Below are 16,236 nucleotides of genomic sequence, written 5' to 3'. Positions count from 1 at the left end.
TTCCAGTAATGATTCCACAGTGACAGTAGTGTATAGAGGCAGGTTAACACACATAACTAAACCAGATTAGTTTTGATTTGAAGGTCTCTTTAACTTTTCATCAAATCCCTTTTATAAAACTCAACATTCTGAAACTCAAACAGCAACATCAGAACAGATCTCAGAACTGCGGCGATGTTTCCTCTGTTCTGCTCATCACAAGGTGATTAAAACACTTTTATATTTATTTTGTGAAGAGTTTTTATTTATTTATTCATTACTGAAGTTACAGTACTGTAAAACTGAAATGTACAAATACACTTTAAATGTCTGACCAGTGGCAACACAGCAGAGATAGTAATAAATTATAATATAATATAATAGTAACAACAACAACAATCTGATGGCTGTGTTATTGGACTTATTTCATAAAGCATGGCAAACAAAAAGGTTTATGGTTCTTAGATAGAGCTTGTAAATTAGTGCCGCACGACTTCTATTGTTATGGTTCTATTGTTTTTTTACATCATGAATGTAGAAACATGTTTTATTCCTAAACTGGAACTGATGGACTGTAATTTACTGTCATGTTGTAATGAGAAGGAAAGAGATGTTTTGCACACAAGAAAGTTCTGGATGTGATTATCAGTGTTGATCTTGTGTAAATGAAGACAGAATGATGTTTTGGTGAAAGAGATCTGTGTTCATGCAGCTGAGAAAGATGATTTAAAGTGACGCTAAAACAATACAAAAATACAATAAACCAATTTACTTTCTTTGATTCTTTTCCTTGTATCTATAGAAGGATGAACAAGGACATGAGGAAAGGCTGATGCTGATGGTTAATGTTTACTGCACTTTCATTTTCCTCTCTTCTGTCGTTCTTCCAGCTGGACATCTTGATGTGTGTGATTGAACAGATATGGGCTGTAGAAAGAAAATCACACATCCAGAAAACTGCTGGAGCCTCAGAAATCACAGAGCAGCAGAAAACAAGAAGACAGAGAGAAAAATGGAGACACAAACCAGTGGATCACAAGAGAAAAGAGGACTGAGACTTCAGAGACACCACAGTATGTTGAGAATAAACCAGACTGTGAGGTTTTGATCATTATAGAATTTGCTATAGATGTAGTTATTGTTGGATGAAAAACCAGACTGAGGGTCTGTTTACAATGACACTGTTTTCAACACTTTTTTAATGCATTTTGGCCGTTCGTTTACTTGGCAACAGCATTTTGTATGCCTGAAAACACAAACTTTTGAAGTGCAAGTTTTTGAAAATGATACCGTTATCATTTCCGTGTAAACTACGAAAACATGAATTTGTGAATTTAATAAAGGATGTTTTATTAAAAAGGTCGGGAGCAACATGTTCAAATGATCAGCAATGAACGAGCAACATGTCTACCCAATTTGTATGAGTGGAGGCCTACACACACACACACACACACACACACACACACACAACTAGAGTTACAAACAAGAGCTACTCAGTGAAGATGTTTTCACCTCAGTCAGTAACAAGCTCTCTGAGATCTCGGCACCTGATGGCGCGATAACGGAGCACATTCTCTCAGAGATGATGGGAGACGAATTTCAACATAATATGCTGATAATAACGGTACGTTCTTAATTTATTCCATTATTTCTCTTGTGGCCCATACATGGGTCCTTGGTCAAAGACGAAAAAGTGTTTTCAAGCATCAAAACAATAAGTGTAATACAGCTTTGATTTGTTTTTCAGTACATCAGAACAGGGTCCTGATTCATTTGTTTTTTTTTCTGAGCAAAAGTTAAATATCATTCATTTTTACCATGATTTACAGAAGACACACACTAACATGTCATTCAGTGTAACAATCTTGTCAGGGATATTTACAAGAAATTACATTTATGCAGTATTAAAGACTAATTACTTTTACCTCAAATGCCTCAAATTTTACATGTTTAAACTTTACCACTATCCTTTTGCCTATTTGTCAGCAAGAACTTTTTACTCATTTAAAATGCAATAAAATTTAGTATGCTCACTTAATCTTTTATATATTTTAATGCGTACAGGTCATAATAAGTATGTTGTTTACATTTTTATATAAATAAAAGTGTTACACTCAGTGACAATGGAACATTATTTCACCCACATTTTGACATTTTATTCTCCCAAAACTGATTTGAAATCGTTTTACTTGCATTTAATGTGCTTTCTATGTATATTAAATCATTTTTGAAAATTTCTATTGATTGCGGACATCTAAATGTCTTTGACCCAAAATGAGAAGAATAATATTTCGTGTTAAACAGGTTGTTTTCTTTAAAGTCGGTGCTTCAGATAAAGCTGCTTTAATAATAGACCTTATTTAAAACTATTTTAAAGAGGAACTATTATCCTCATGGTGATGCGCTATGAAATTATTGCGGGGCAAATTTGTTATAATATTAATGTAGTAATAAAAGTAACCTAATATTAACAATAATAGACGTAACATGTAACAGCCTACATACATTGAAAATGCCAAATCCTCTTAATATTGCCAATATTTGACGATATCTCTGGCTATTGTCGATACATGATCATCGTCTGCAACCAGCACTGGGCAATATTGTACTAATACTGTAAATAATGAAATAATTTAAATAGCATTACACATTTCAGATTATGAACTCGTTTAAATTTTATCTTCAATGTCCAGTATTGTATATGCAGCACATATTCCAAACAAGAGAGACAAGTGTAAGATGTTTAGGGGCGTAGCCTTCATTTCAGAGTGAGGGACAGAAATGTCTGATGTTCACACGAAGTTAAACACTCGCTCCTTTCGACAGTCATGAGAGGAACATTAGCGTCTCATTTTTTTTGATGCAAATGATATTGAAGATGCTGCAAAGAAAGGGCTATTCTGCTTAGTTCGGTTGGGAGTCAGACATATGAGAAATTTGCTTAGCCCCGAGTCCGACAAACCAGGGGGGTGTGTCTTATGCGAAACAGTCCCTGGACTTTAATATGAATAAGATATTTCAGAATAATCATAACATCATTTCAGACGAGTCCGAAGATTATTCCAGTTATGAATTATGTGCATTATGTCCACCCTAGCGATACGAGTTAGGCCTACATTTATTCACATCTTGTGCAGTATCTTAAAATGTGCAGATGTAGTCGTTTTTTCCAATATGACTCATTTAAAATTCTGTTCTACTGACATTACTGCATGCATACGTTTCAGAAACCCAGAAAAGCGAATACCGGTCAAATGCAATGCATCATCGCATCCGTTTTATGGTCCATTTATTCAGCTTCTTAATGATTTTTAGTACATTTAACATAGATAAGCTATAGCAAGTTATTGACATTATTTCTGTTATACTTGATTTTTCTGAACATATGTACACGGGTTCTGTCTCGCGCACAGACGCGCCTTTGAAAGTATTTGGCTGCGGAAAGACGCGTTCGGCGTGTGCACTGCGCACTATCTAGTGGACTTTGGTTTTCAAGCACTCAATTCACTCTCGCATGGGCTGCTGTACAGTACACACACTGTCTGTGCCATCACAAATATTGGGCTGCACCCTCCTGATGACAAAAATTTCGCGGACGCCCGAAGTATATAGGCTACTTTGGGGTTAAGACCGTAATAGCGGCCCCCAATCCGCACGTGCATACCCAGACGCTACGCCACTGTTTTGAACCATACTATAGTAAAGTACTTTAATTTGTTGTGGTAATTCTATAGTTGCTGTGATAATTTAAAAACTAATATAAACAAATTACCCAATGCTGCAAGTTTTTTCTACAACTATAGAGTATAGTATACTACAATACACTACAGTTTACTGTAGTAAAAACTAAAGTATACTACAGTATTCATTACAGTTTATCAGTTCACTAGTTAATACTACAGTATGCTGTAGCATTCATTAACAAAGTGTTACTATAATATACAGTATACTACAATTTACTATATGGTTCAAAAACACTATAGTATTTACTATAAATTACTATATTATTTCTTCATGTAAGAAAGGGCATATTGAGAAAATGTGTAGAGTTGGCTTGCCCTCCACAAAGTTTATTAAGCCTAATGGGAGGAAGGAAATACAAGCCACAGCAGTCTAACACAGATCAGCTCATCACAGAAGACAACAGAAACAGCTGCCAAGACAAGAAATCTTCACTATGTACTCCCAGGTGAAAAAAAAAAAAAAGTGCTCTATTTTCACGCACTAATTTTATACTTAATATACTAAACTTCTTTAGTACTTCTTAAGATAATCTTAAGAACATCTACTCTAACATTGTACTCAACTGTGCCATTTTGGGACACCATGAACTAAAATGGGCTTTTGCCGTAAAATTTCCAAGTAAATTTTTCATTGTCATAACTTAATTCAGTTAAGTAAAGAGAACTTGTTGGTCAAGTTCTGGTAACTCAAAATTATTAGTTGGGTTAACTTATTATTAGTGTTCACATTACTAGGAAAATCTTAGGAAACCGATTGCCTTAAAATTTTCAAGTAAGCTGAACTAAAAAATATAAGTTAAGACAAAAAGCAGCAACAGATCTTAGGCAAAACATTATTTATTGCTCATTAATTTTCTTCAGACACTACAATGTACCAAACAATGCCATTCTGGCACCCCTAAATTCTAAACATTTTTCATTAATGTAACAATATGCATTAGAAATCATGACTGATGAATAAACCAATAATACTAACAGTCTTTTGACAAGAAACCGAATAGCTGACCATGAAACAAAAATCAATGTTAGCTTAATTTTGACAGTTTAAACTTTGGCAGGTGACAATTTAACACTTTAATTAAAAAGAATGTTGACTTTAGTGCACTGCAAGATTAAAGAGATAGTTCACAAAAAAATGAAATTCTCTCATCATTTACTCACCCTCATGACGTCACAAACCCATAAGACTTTGGTTAGACTTTGAAACATAAATGAAGATATTTTTAATGAAATCTGAGAGGTTTCTGTCCCTCCAACTGAAAGTCCAGGTAACCAAAACTTAAAAGACCAAAAAAGTTTTCCAGCCTGTTTTCTTTAAAAATATCTAAATTTGTGTTTGAAAGACTAACCAAAGTCAAACAACATGAGAGTGAAAAACTGATGACAGAATTTACATTTTTTTGTGAAGTAACCCTTTAATGATCTCAAACAGCCTTTGCTTACATCAACAGAAGGGTTTTAAGTGAATGTAGTTTTGGTTTCAGAGAATTGTGTCCAAGGGAAAGAAAAACTCCAAATTTGGCACATATCAGCCCAAAAATTAGTCACATGGCACCTGGAAGGTTTTCAAGTTCGTCCATGACAATGGCTCAGTCTAGAATAATGCTGTGCATGAAGACTCCAAATGTAGTTCTTGTGGAGGAAGAATCCTGGCTGTCTTCTGTTATCACGGTCAGAATCCTGAAGAAGGGCGTGTCACAATCACAGTCCTAATAAAAAGGGAACAGCAATATCACAATTCTGGTTACATTACAAATTAAAATCACAAATGTACATATAACACCAAGTCTACATACAACTAACAGAGATTAATTATGGTTGTTAAAGAGTTAGTTCACCCAAAAATGAAAATTTCTGTCATTAATTACTCACCCTCATGTCGTTCCACACCCGTAAGACCTTCGTTCATCTTCGGAACACAAATTAAGATATATTTGATGAAATCCGAGAGCTCTCTGACCTCTTCATAGACAGCAATTTAATTACCTCTTTCAAGGTCCAGAAAGGTAATAAAGACATTGTTAAAACAGTCATGTGACTGCAGTGGTTCAACCTTAATGTTATGAAGCGACGAGAATACTTTTTGTGCACAAAAACAAAAATAACGACTTCATTCAACAATCTCTTCTCTTCCCTGTCAGTCTCCTACTCTGTTGACGTAGTAAACACAGTCCACAGCTTCCGTGTTCTACGTCAGAATGCCGGCTCATTATTGGCTGGCTCCTGCATCAGCATCACACACGCGTCATGCTGATCACGTGAACAGCGTCGGCCAATACTGAGCTGGCATTCTGACGTAGAACCTGGAAGCACTGAACGTAAAGAGCGTAGGAGAATGAAATGGAAGAAAAGAAATTGTTGAATAAAGTCATTATTTTTGTTTTATTTTTGCGCACAAAAAGTATTCTTGCTGCTTCATAACATTAAGGTTGAACCACTGCAGTCACATGGACTATGTCTTTATTACCTTTCTCGACCTTGAAAGTGTTGATTATATTGCTGTCTATGGACGAGTCATACACCTCTCGTATTTCATCAAAAATATCTTAATTTGTGTGCCGAAGATGAACGAAGGTCTTACAGGTTTGGAACGACATGAAGCTGAGTAATTAATGACAGAAACTTCATTTTTGGGTGAACTAACCCTTTAAAGTATTGTCTGGAAGATAGACAAAATAAAAATAAAAAATAACTGTATAATGATGACAGAACTTGCATTTAACAAAATGCTGGAAAAAAAAAAAAAAAAAAAAAAAAAAAAAAAAAAAAATGAAACAAATGCAGAGTTTGTATGTCTGATCCAAGAAAAGAGAGTTAAATGAAGCATACTGAATGCCTATATGTAATGTGTTTGTGGGGAATCATAGTTTATAATGAAATATAAAGAGAAAGTTACCTGTCAGCACTATTTAAAAAAGGTTTCTTCTCCACGAATGAGAGGAAGGTCATGAAGAACTGTGCACTTAGCAGTGATGACAGTGCTGTGAAAAAAAAAAAAAAAATTAGAATGAAATATCAAATGAGCGAAAAAATCTAGTATAAAAAATTCAGTGACATCAGTGCCCTGATAAATCTTACAACATCGAATGAAATATAAAATTGAGCTAATACAGAATTTTGATTAAGAAAGAAGCATTGACAAGCTTACCATAGATATAATTTGCGCAATAAACTCTCTTCTCAGCTGCCACTTTCTTTGTTGCACAAATTTCCAGAAATCAAGCTGCAAGTTGATAAAGCGCTGAGAAGAACTGATTGAGGCTTCTGATTGTGATGTGATTGAAATCTGCATTGATCTGTGAAATAAAAGTTAAATGTACACTGGGTTCACAGTTAGTGTGTTCAATTCATACTTGTTTATTTTGTATCAACATGTTTAGAATGATTTCTTGTTTAATACCCCTTCAATGAATTAAATAACTTGAATGAACACAAACAGTCAGTGTGAAGGCATGGAATTGGACTAGTTCTGGTGCAGCTTCCATGTTTTAAGCGACATTGCTACAGTAGAGCTCTATTTTCAAAGGAAAAATACAGCAGGCTACTTACATTTCCAATGCATATCTCATTCCACAAACAGATCCTGCAAATTAAGAAAAATAGCCTTATATTAATCTACATGTCTCGTTCCACAAAACAAGCTCTGAAAATTAAATAATTCTTACTATATAGATTTAAATATTAATTACGAACCATTGTGTAGTCTTCAAACATTTTAATCTTAAGAAATCTAAAATAAAAAAATAAAAAATTATAACATCCCTGTAAAACACACCCAAACTAGCATCCAAATATAAATCATTAGTAAAGTTTTCCCCAGTATACATTGTACACATAATAAAAATATCTAAAACATAAAAAAACATTCCTTTATTCAAAACATGCAGCCAAAGACCAGTAACTTGCAAATGCTAACTGCTAATTTCAATTAGCACAATCAAATACAACTCAACAATTTCAATAATCTAACATCACACCCAGTATCACTGTGTAAGTTATTTAATCTGATTATATTACAATATCCATTAATGTATATTAAACCATTCAGAAATTTTAAAATATGACAAACAAGCAGCAACTCACCGTTCCATGCTTCTCCCCTCAGAATACGTTGCAAATTGACTCCACCTACAGGTAGAACTGCGCATGACCATTTAAAAAATTTCGTACTACTCATTATTTTAAGTAGAGGATAATTGAATCTATTGAGTTTAATATCTTTCAGTTCTAAAAAGTTGTCGTTACTTAGTTAAACTCAGTAAGGTCAACAAACTTACTCAAAATAAGTTAAAATCACTTCATTTTATTAGTAAGATCATCAGTTACATTTTACAGTGTAGTACATTTGAACCCATAGTGTACTATAAATGGTAACTAAATATATTTTTTTAAATACAAAGATAGTATATTAAAAGCACATTTTAGTTCATATTTCATCTCTCTCACAGAATAAGGCAGAAAATATACAGTAGCCTACCTATCAAAAGTTTGGAAACACTACAATTGTTTAATGTCTCTTCTGTTTACCGAGGCTGGATTTATTTAATCAAAAATGCAGTAAAAAAAACTGCAAGCAAGCAAGCAAATTTTATTTATATAGCACTTTTCTAAACAAATTAATGCAATTCAAAGTGCTTTACAGACAAGAAGGAACCAATAGATACAGCAATTAATAAAAGTAAAAAGAACAAAAATAAATAAATAAATAAAATAGACCCATGAAAATACATGAATAAGAATAAAATTTATAAAGATTACAATATGAAATAAAATACAACATTAAAAACGAAGCAAAACACAAAGTATAAAAAGGTTTCACAGGAAGGCCAGACTAAAAAGATATGGTTTTTAATTTAGATTTAAAACTATTAATGTTTTCAGCACATCTTATGTTCTCTGGAAGGTTGTTCCAGAGGTGAGGAGCATAACATCACTGAATGTTTTAGTTCTAATATGAGGTGCATTTAGAAGAGAAGAATCAGAAGAACTAAGAGTCCTTCTAGGTTCATATACTGTAAGCATTTTTCAAAGATAGTCTGGAGCAAGCCCGTGCAATGCCGTATGAACTAATTAAAGACTTTTAAAATCAATACGAAAACTAACAGGTAACCAGTGTATGACTTTAATACTGGTGTAATATGGCTTTTGTCAATATTGGATTAATTGTAATTGGTTAATTGTATTCTTTGGTAGACCAGAAAGAAGGGCATTACAATAGTCAAGCTGCTAGTTATAAATGCATGCATTAATTTTTCTGTGTTGCTCAGAGAGAGAAATGATCTTATTTTAGCAATGTTCTTGAGATGATAAAATGCTGTTTTGGTAATATTACGTACATGAGCTTTAAAATTAAGATCAGAATCAAAGACAAGTCCTAAGTTTTTTGCCACATGGCTTGGGTTTAATCCGAGTACATTTAGTTTAGGGATCAATTTCTCTCAATGCGCTTTTGATTCAATATAAGCAAAATTTCAGGTTTATCTTGGTTGAGTTGTAAGAAGTTTTGTGACATTTTATGTCTTTGATGCAATTTGCTAGTTAATCAATTTGCACCGGGTCATCAGGAGACAGCTGTGTGTCATCTGCATAACTATGAAAAGAAATGCCATGCCTCCTGATGAGGTGACCGAGAGGTAACATATTAAAAAGTAGTGGTCCTAAAACTGATCCCTGAGGAACCCCACATGGTACCTTGTAATATTCAGACAAGGTATTATTAATGGATACTACAAATGTTCTTTCACTAAGATATGATAAAAAACCATTTAAAACTGTTCCAGATAGACCAACATAGCCACTTAATCCAACGCATCAAACGCAGCACTCAAGTCAAGAAGCACCAGAACTGAAGGCCAATTTCTGTCAAGGTTTATGTTTATATCATGTACTAATAAGAGCGGTCTCTGTACTATGGTATTTTCTAAAACCAGACTGAAACATCTCTAGTTTCGAATTTGCATTTAAGAATGTACTCAACTGATTAAAAACTATTTTCTCTAATATTTTACTTAAAAATGTAAGGTTTGAGATGGGTCTATAATTACTAGGAGTTAAAATATCTGCGCTCCCTTTTTTGTACACAGGTTTTACAAGGGCAGATTTACTATCTCAAGGATATCAATAGATATGGAGTCAAAGATACTTTTAAAAAGAGAGAATTAGTAAACTTTCCATTTTGATAGTATTCTCTACAGTTAATAATGAAGGGAGCATAATTGACCGATTATCATGTATTGAACAGATTCCTGATCCAATGTTTATAACTTTATCTCTGAAGTAGCCAGCAAACTCTTCACATTTCGCATTTGGTAACTCAGAGCTATCAATTTTATGATTTATTAGTGAATCTATTGTATTAAATAATAATCAGGGGTTATTAATGTTTGCATTTATAAGGTTTGCGAAATAAGCTTGCCGCGTTCTATGAATTTCTTTATTGTAGGTCTTATTTATTGTAGGTTTATTTAAGTGAACTTCTAGTTTAGTTATCTGTAATATTGTGAAATAGTATAATTTAAAATGTCTATTTTCTATATATAGTAAAGTGTAATTTATTCCTGTTCAGCATCATTACTCCAGTCTTCAGTGTCACATGATCCTTCAGAAATCATTCTAATATGATGATTTGCTTCTCAAGAAATATTTCTGATTATAAGAAATGTTGGAAACAGTTGTGCTGCTTCAAATTTTTATGGAAAGCATACCATTCAACCATTTGTGGTAAGATTTAAAAACTTTTCTTCATCAAGGATGCATTCAATTTATCAAAAGTGACAGTGAAAACATTTATGTTGCAAAATATTTCTAATTAATAAATGTTAATAAATTAATGTAATAAATGCAAATAAATGTGGTTCAATGAACATTATTCACAAATGTAATTGTATCATGATTTCCACAACAGTTTTAAGCAACTGTTTTCAACACTGATAATAATCATAAATGTTTCTTGAGCATCAAATCATCATATCAGAATGATTTCTGAAGGATCATGTGACACTGAAGACTGGAGTAATGATGCTGAAAATTCAGCTTTGATCACAGGAATAAATTACACTTTACTATATATTCACATAGAAAACAGTTTTTTTAAATTTGTAATGATATTTCACAATATTACTGTTTTCACTGTAAAACAAAGTACTGGGGACAGTGCCCGCCTTACACTGCCGGAAATACATTTCACCACCTGTCTTGTGCAACCCATTTTGCATGCATGTAAGTATAGGTCATGATTTCTTCTGTTAAATCATTGTGCAACAAAACACTGTCAACACTAAACTTCAAAGATGACAAATGCATGTATTGTGCTTGATTGAAATGGTGTGCCTGAATGAGACAGAAGATATAGAGTATATAAATGAGGTTAAATGAACATCAATGGAGACTTTTGCTTGAGTCTCCTGCTTCTCACACTTGTCTCCTGAGACAAAATCCCTAAAAGTCTCACAATGGTCTCTTTTAAAGTTTCAGAAGAGATCTCAATGTCATCACACACTGTATTTTCTCCTTAGCTAGAGACTCGGAAACTCACATTTGTCTCCTCTTAAAGTTTAGTGAGAAAGTTATCAAAGTGTGCCCCAATATCCATAATTTCAGGTTAACATCACTCTTAATTGTTGATTCAGTAAGAAAACTGTAGTTTATGTGTATAGGTCACATCGTTTATTGTTGGAAATAGTAATGTATCAGATGCCGTTATTAGGTTAATTGTACAGGAAAGGAAACCTTTCTGAAAGGAACATTAAATGGCTTATGACTCAATCCTTGACTACAGTCTTTTACAATCGCTAGGAGACATTTCTCAATACTTAGGTCACTTTTTCAAAACTCTTCACACAGTTCTCCTAACCAACTTTCATCTTGGCACAGAGGTTAACTTCACATTCAAAATGCACCAAATCTACCAAAACACTTCACACATGTCTCAAATCAACTCATTCTTCCAGAACTCTAGCAAAGGTTTTCACTGAGCAAACACACTTTGTCACTCATAAAACATCAACCTAAAACAACTAACATCAGTTAGCATTATACAATGTTTTCTTTTTTTAAATTTCTTTACAAAACAAGAATGACACTCTCTACTGCTTATAATTCACTGCAGTTTATGTTACATGGTCCATGTTTACATTACAGAACAAAATTATTCCTAAGTTTCCCCTTTTGAATTGATGGTAATGAAATGGAAAGACTAATGCTTGTGTAGGTGTTCAGTTTCATCTAATTGTTTTGATAGTATTTGATTTTTTAGATTCAGAATATATTTCATAACTATTTTACTGTAGAAATGTAGCAAATTTCTGTCTTATTCAGTTTTGTATTATGTTATTGTTTTGAACTTTAACAGTTTTGAAAACAGTATGTAAGCATGTGCAAATTGGCCTGTACGTACAAAGAGTTTTGGCAGTTTCTGAGTGAGAAAAGAATTAATGAAATTTGAGAGATGTAGTCATTAAATGCATTTTGTGCCAAAGCAATGATAAATGATCCTCAGTTTAGCCCACATAGACTTCTGTTGTGCTCACTGTGTGAAGAGTTTTGCAAAAGTGATCTAAGTATTGAGAAATGTGTCCTAGCGTCTGTAAAAAACTGTAATTTGTTTATTATTGCATGTTATATATAGAAATGTTTGAGTTCACACACTTGACCAAAGTCTTTAGCTAAGGAGAAAAGTCTGAGAGTGTGATGTTATTGAGATCTCTTCTAAACTTGTGTTTGAAACAATGATTATGTTCAATGAAAATATGTCAAACTAGAATGAAAGCATGAGATCAGGATTGAAAGGAAAGAATAGCTGTGGTACAAGTGTGGAGTTTTGTACGGAGTTTTGTAAATGTACATCTTACTTGTGAAAATAGTGCCAAAGAGAATTAAAAAACTGTTAGACTCAATGGGCACGCGAACTCAGGAAAACCACATTATGACTGATTTCATACTCATTTTAATCAGAGTGTAGATGCCAAAGACCCCAGAATCAAACTTGAGTGTCTCAAAGCAGGAATCTGATGTGTCTCAAAGCTAATTTGATGCTGCATAATTTACAGCTTCAGACAACAACATCATCATCATCAGAGACCAGCCGTGGGTATTTCCATCTCTTCAGCTCATCACGAGGTGATTAAAACACTTTATCTTTAATTATGTTGTAAAGAGCTTTTCTTTAAATCTCAACAAAAGTATGTTTATAATGAAACTGAAATGTAAATCTGCATGGCACAACAATTACATTTTTTTAAACTGTTTACACACTGAAAGTGTTATTTGAGGCTTTACTCAGTGAAACATTCACTCATGAACTGAATCTTCAACTGCAAAACTACAAACACATTATCTGCTTTAAACTCAGTTTGAAATTGTAAAACGAACGTTTTTCAAAACTCTAAACACACAGTTCTCTGCGTTAGACACTCAGAACTAACAGCTCTTGTGTTTCACTTGGGAAACACCGACATTTACAGTCTTTTTCCAATCATAACAAGCATCGGTCGACACTGAAGCCACATTTTTAAAACTCTTCACACATTCAGTGAAACAGAAGTATATGTGGATAAACTGAATCATTTTCATTGCTTTCACACAAATTCCATTCAATGACATTTTCCAAAATCCTCGAGCACGTTTGTCATTCATTCTTCACCATCTGTGAAACACTATATATCTGCAGCAGATTTTTCCAGTGCTAACACACTGCGTTCAAAACTGATAAACATTCAGATCAGAATGATGAGAAACTCTGAGCATTTCTGCAGGAATTATATTGAAATATAAAATATTAGCAGAATATTTACAATGAAATTAAATAATAATTATTCCAAACACAACTAATTGGAGTTTCAGCTGAAAGTACCCAGGTGTCCTATTTTTAGTCTTTTTCACAGTAGTAGTTTTTTTTTTTCTTTTCTTTTTTTCTTCCAGTAATCTTTTGGTAAATCAGGATGGCTTCAGAAGGATTTTGTGTGGATCATGGATCAAGGAAGACACATTGGTGGGGAAAGAAGAGTGTCAGAGAGAGAGAGATACAAACTAAAGATCCAGGAGAGAAACAGATCCTCAGACGAGTCAGACGAAACAGCATTAACAGTGGAGCACCAAACTGTGAGTATTTCTGATGTTAAAAACAAAACACTGTTTATATTTCATCAGTAACTCTGTTTCATCACTTACTATCTTTAATTGAATGAGAGTTTTAACTAATGCCTGTTTGTGATTTCAGTTTCTCATGATCCAGAGATTGAGTCTGATGATTCAGAGACGCTCACAGATGAGGGGAAACACTCACTTGACATTTGATATTCAACAGTGTTTTGATCTGCATTGACACCCCTGTATGTGAACTGAACTGAGCTGGATGATGACATCACTGTTACTCCAGTGCTGATATATAGATAAATTAACTAAATTAATAACTATCGATTCTTACAACGGAATGAATCAATACTAAATTTACTTAAGATGGATAATGACACCATTTTCTTTAAGAGCTGCTTTGCAGCCAAAATTATATACCACTGTAAAGCTGCTTTGACACAATCTGCATTGTTAAAAGCGCTATAGAAATAAAGGTGACTTGACTGATCAGATAATGAAGTTCAAACTGAAGAACTGATACAGAAATCTGATGTGATATGAGTTGTATGTGTGTGTGTTTCCTCTTTAGATAGCTGTAGTTCCTGTCGTCTCACCAGCAGAAGTTTTTCTTCAGAAGTTGTTCAGTCACTGAATGAGTGTATATTAATTATAGTTTATATTTCAGTATTATTCAGTTCTGGCTCTAATAAGCAGTACAAGCGGTTGCACAGGATCAGCAGAGGAACATCTCACATTCACACAGTAATGACTGGATTGATAAAGTTTGCTTTTGTCAATCGATTTGATCATGTTTGAAAATAAAGAGATGGCACTAATATTACTGTAATGAACATGAACAGTGTTATTGTGGGCATTTTAAAATCAAATTTTAGATATTATTATCCCTCAAGCAGTTAAAAGTTTGATGTGAACAAAAGCAGCAGAAGTGATGAACAGAAGTGCAGATTCACTCTCTGACAGACAGGTGGCGCTCATATAACAGAAATACAGGGGCACATTTTCATCTTCACTTTCATTAAAACCTGAAGGTTAATTGAGTGAAATCATTAAATATGCATTCAAAGTGTTGCTATTATTACATATCTTCAATTAAAATATGGGGAATTAAATATGTAAATATTCATATTCCTGTACATGGGTAATAGAATAATTTTATCTTTGTCTGTCATCGGTTATTAAATTAGCACTTCTCGTGTTATAATAACTTCCTAAGATGAGTTGTTTGTTGTCACTTTGTATATAAGCATCTGCTAAATAAATATAATGTTTTTCCTGAATAAATATGATAGTTTTACAGTAAACAGATACAATCACTGCTTTTACTATAAAGCCATTTAAGAGAGTATATTTCTGCACATGTCAATCTAAAACGGTTACTAGAATGAATTATAAATAAATACGAACTACATTTATATTTTTAATGAAATTAATTTCACTTTTAATAAATCTGTACTGCTCCAAACCCTGATGATTCTAATGTTTAATTCACATCTATATTTTTAAAGTGATCGGAAGCATTACTGTGTGTCTCCCTCTACAGGCCATCATCAGAATCACAGTTAAACAGAGAAGCATTACTGAAGTCAGACTCAAGGATGTCAAATGTGAAAGTCAATCAGCTCATTATATCACATCAGTCCTGCTGATTTTGTTTTATTGAAGGTTTCAGTCATTTAATCAGAACCAAGATCAGTTTGGTTCCAGTGAATTCTGTGTTTAGAGCTTCATTTAAAGCCTCTGATCAGTGTTTAATATCTAATATCTGAAATTAGTGATAGGCACTTTATACAGGTTTTATAGCAGAGGCCATTACACAGCAAGTCTATCCCTCACAGCCTCACTTTCACACCTGTCATGGCGCTGCTCTGAATAAGGTCTATGCAATCATTTCTCTCGACGGCCATCTTTGAAGCGCCTCTCAGGCAGCTGTTCCAGTCATGCAAGTGCAGCTCCTATCTCTTTGATTCTCCAAAGATGTTCACCAAGCTTTTGGCTGTTTCTCAATATGCGTTCTTAAGCGATCTTGCGTCCTTGAGTTCTTGCTCTACGTTATCATCAACCGTCGAAGTTCAGTTCCAATACTCAAGAACGCAAGAACAGAGGACACATGAAAGTACCCAGATGTGTTCTTGATATCGAGGATGCATCGAATGCAGACTTGAGACAAAGAATATACACTAACAAGAAGCGACACTCAATAGAATGTTCCATTGAAACACCGGCGCCCAGCAGCAGCCCTACATTTCCGCCATTTTGGGGTGAAAGCGACTCGGCAGCCCACTAGTTTCTATGACAATATCAGCTGCTTTGTTAAAAAAAAAAAAAAAAAAAGTACATTAAAGCTGAAATCCAGCCTGAATGATGACAACACAGAATAAAATACTATCACTAGTGATCATCAGATCATTTTAACAGTTTATTT

At 33.7% G+C, this 16,236-nt stretch overlaps 2 long non-coding RNA genes across 5 annotated transcripts in view; one reads left to right on the top strand and one right to left on the bottom strand.

Moving 5' to 3' along the window:
* Positions 1 to 16,236, top strand: part of LOC127503639 (uncharacterized) — a 129,068-nt gene continuing 112,832 nt past the window's right edge. Inside the window, exons 1-5 of one of the 4 annotated variants that reach the window (XR_007927151.1) lie at positions 1 to 202; positions 870 to 1,603; positions 12,770 to 12,839; positions 13,641 to 13,820; positions 13,939 to 14,778. This is a non-coding gene — a long non-coding RNA (uncharacterized LOC127503639). Of the gene's footprint in view, positions 203 to 869; positions 1,604 to 12,769; positions 12,840 to 13,640; positions 13,821 to 13,938; positions 15,277 to 16,236 lie in introns of those variants that run through there. The other 3 variants (XR_007927150.1, XR_007927149.1, XR_007927148.1) reach the window with 3 other exon arrangements.
* LOC127503638 (uncharacterized) lies at positions 4,542 to 8,540 on the bottom strand. Its single transcript, XR_007927147.1, has 5 exons — positions 7,416 to 8,540; positions 7,272 to 7,305; positions 6,871 to 7,018; positions 6,619 to 6,703; positions 4,542 to 5,431 (listed from the first exon to the last, which is right to left on the bottom strand). It is a non-coding gene; the product is annotated as an uncharacterized LOC127503638 (long non-coding RNA).

Source organism: Ctenopharyngodon idella, chromosome 21 (assembly GCF_019924925.1).
Source record: "Ctenopharyngodon idella isolate HZGC_01 chromosome 21, HZGC01, whole genome shotgun sequence".
Classification (NCBI taxonomy): Eukaryota; Metazoa; Chordata; class Actinopteri; order Cypriniformes; family Xenocyprididae; genus Ctenopharyngodon; species Ctenopharyngodon idella.
This window is presented reverse-complemented; position numbering and strand designations above follow the sequence as displayed.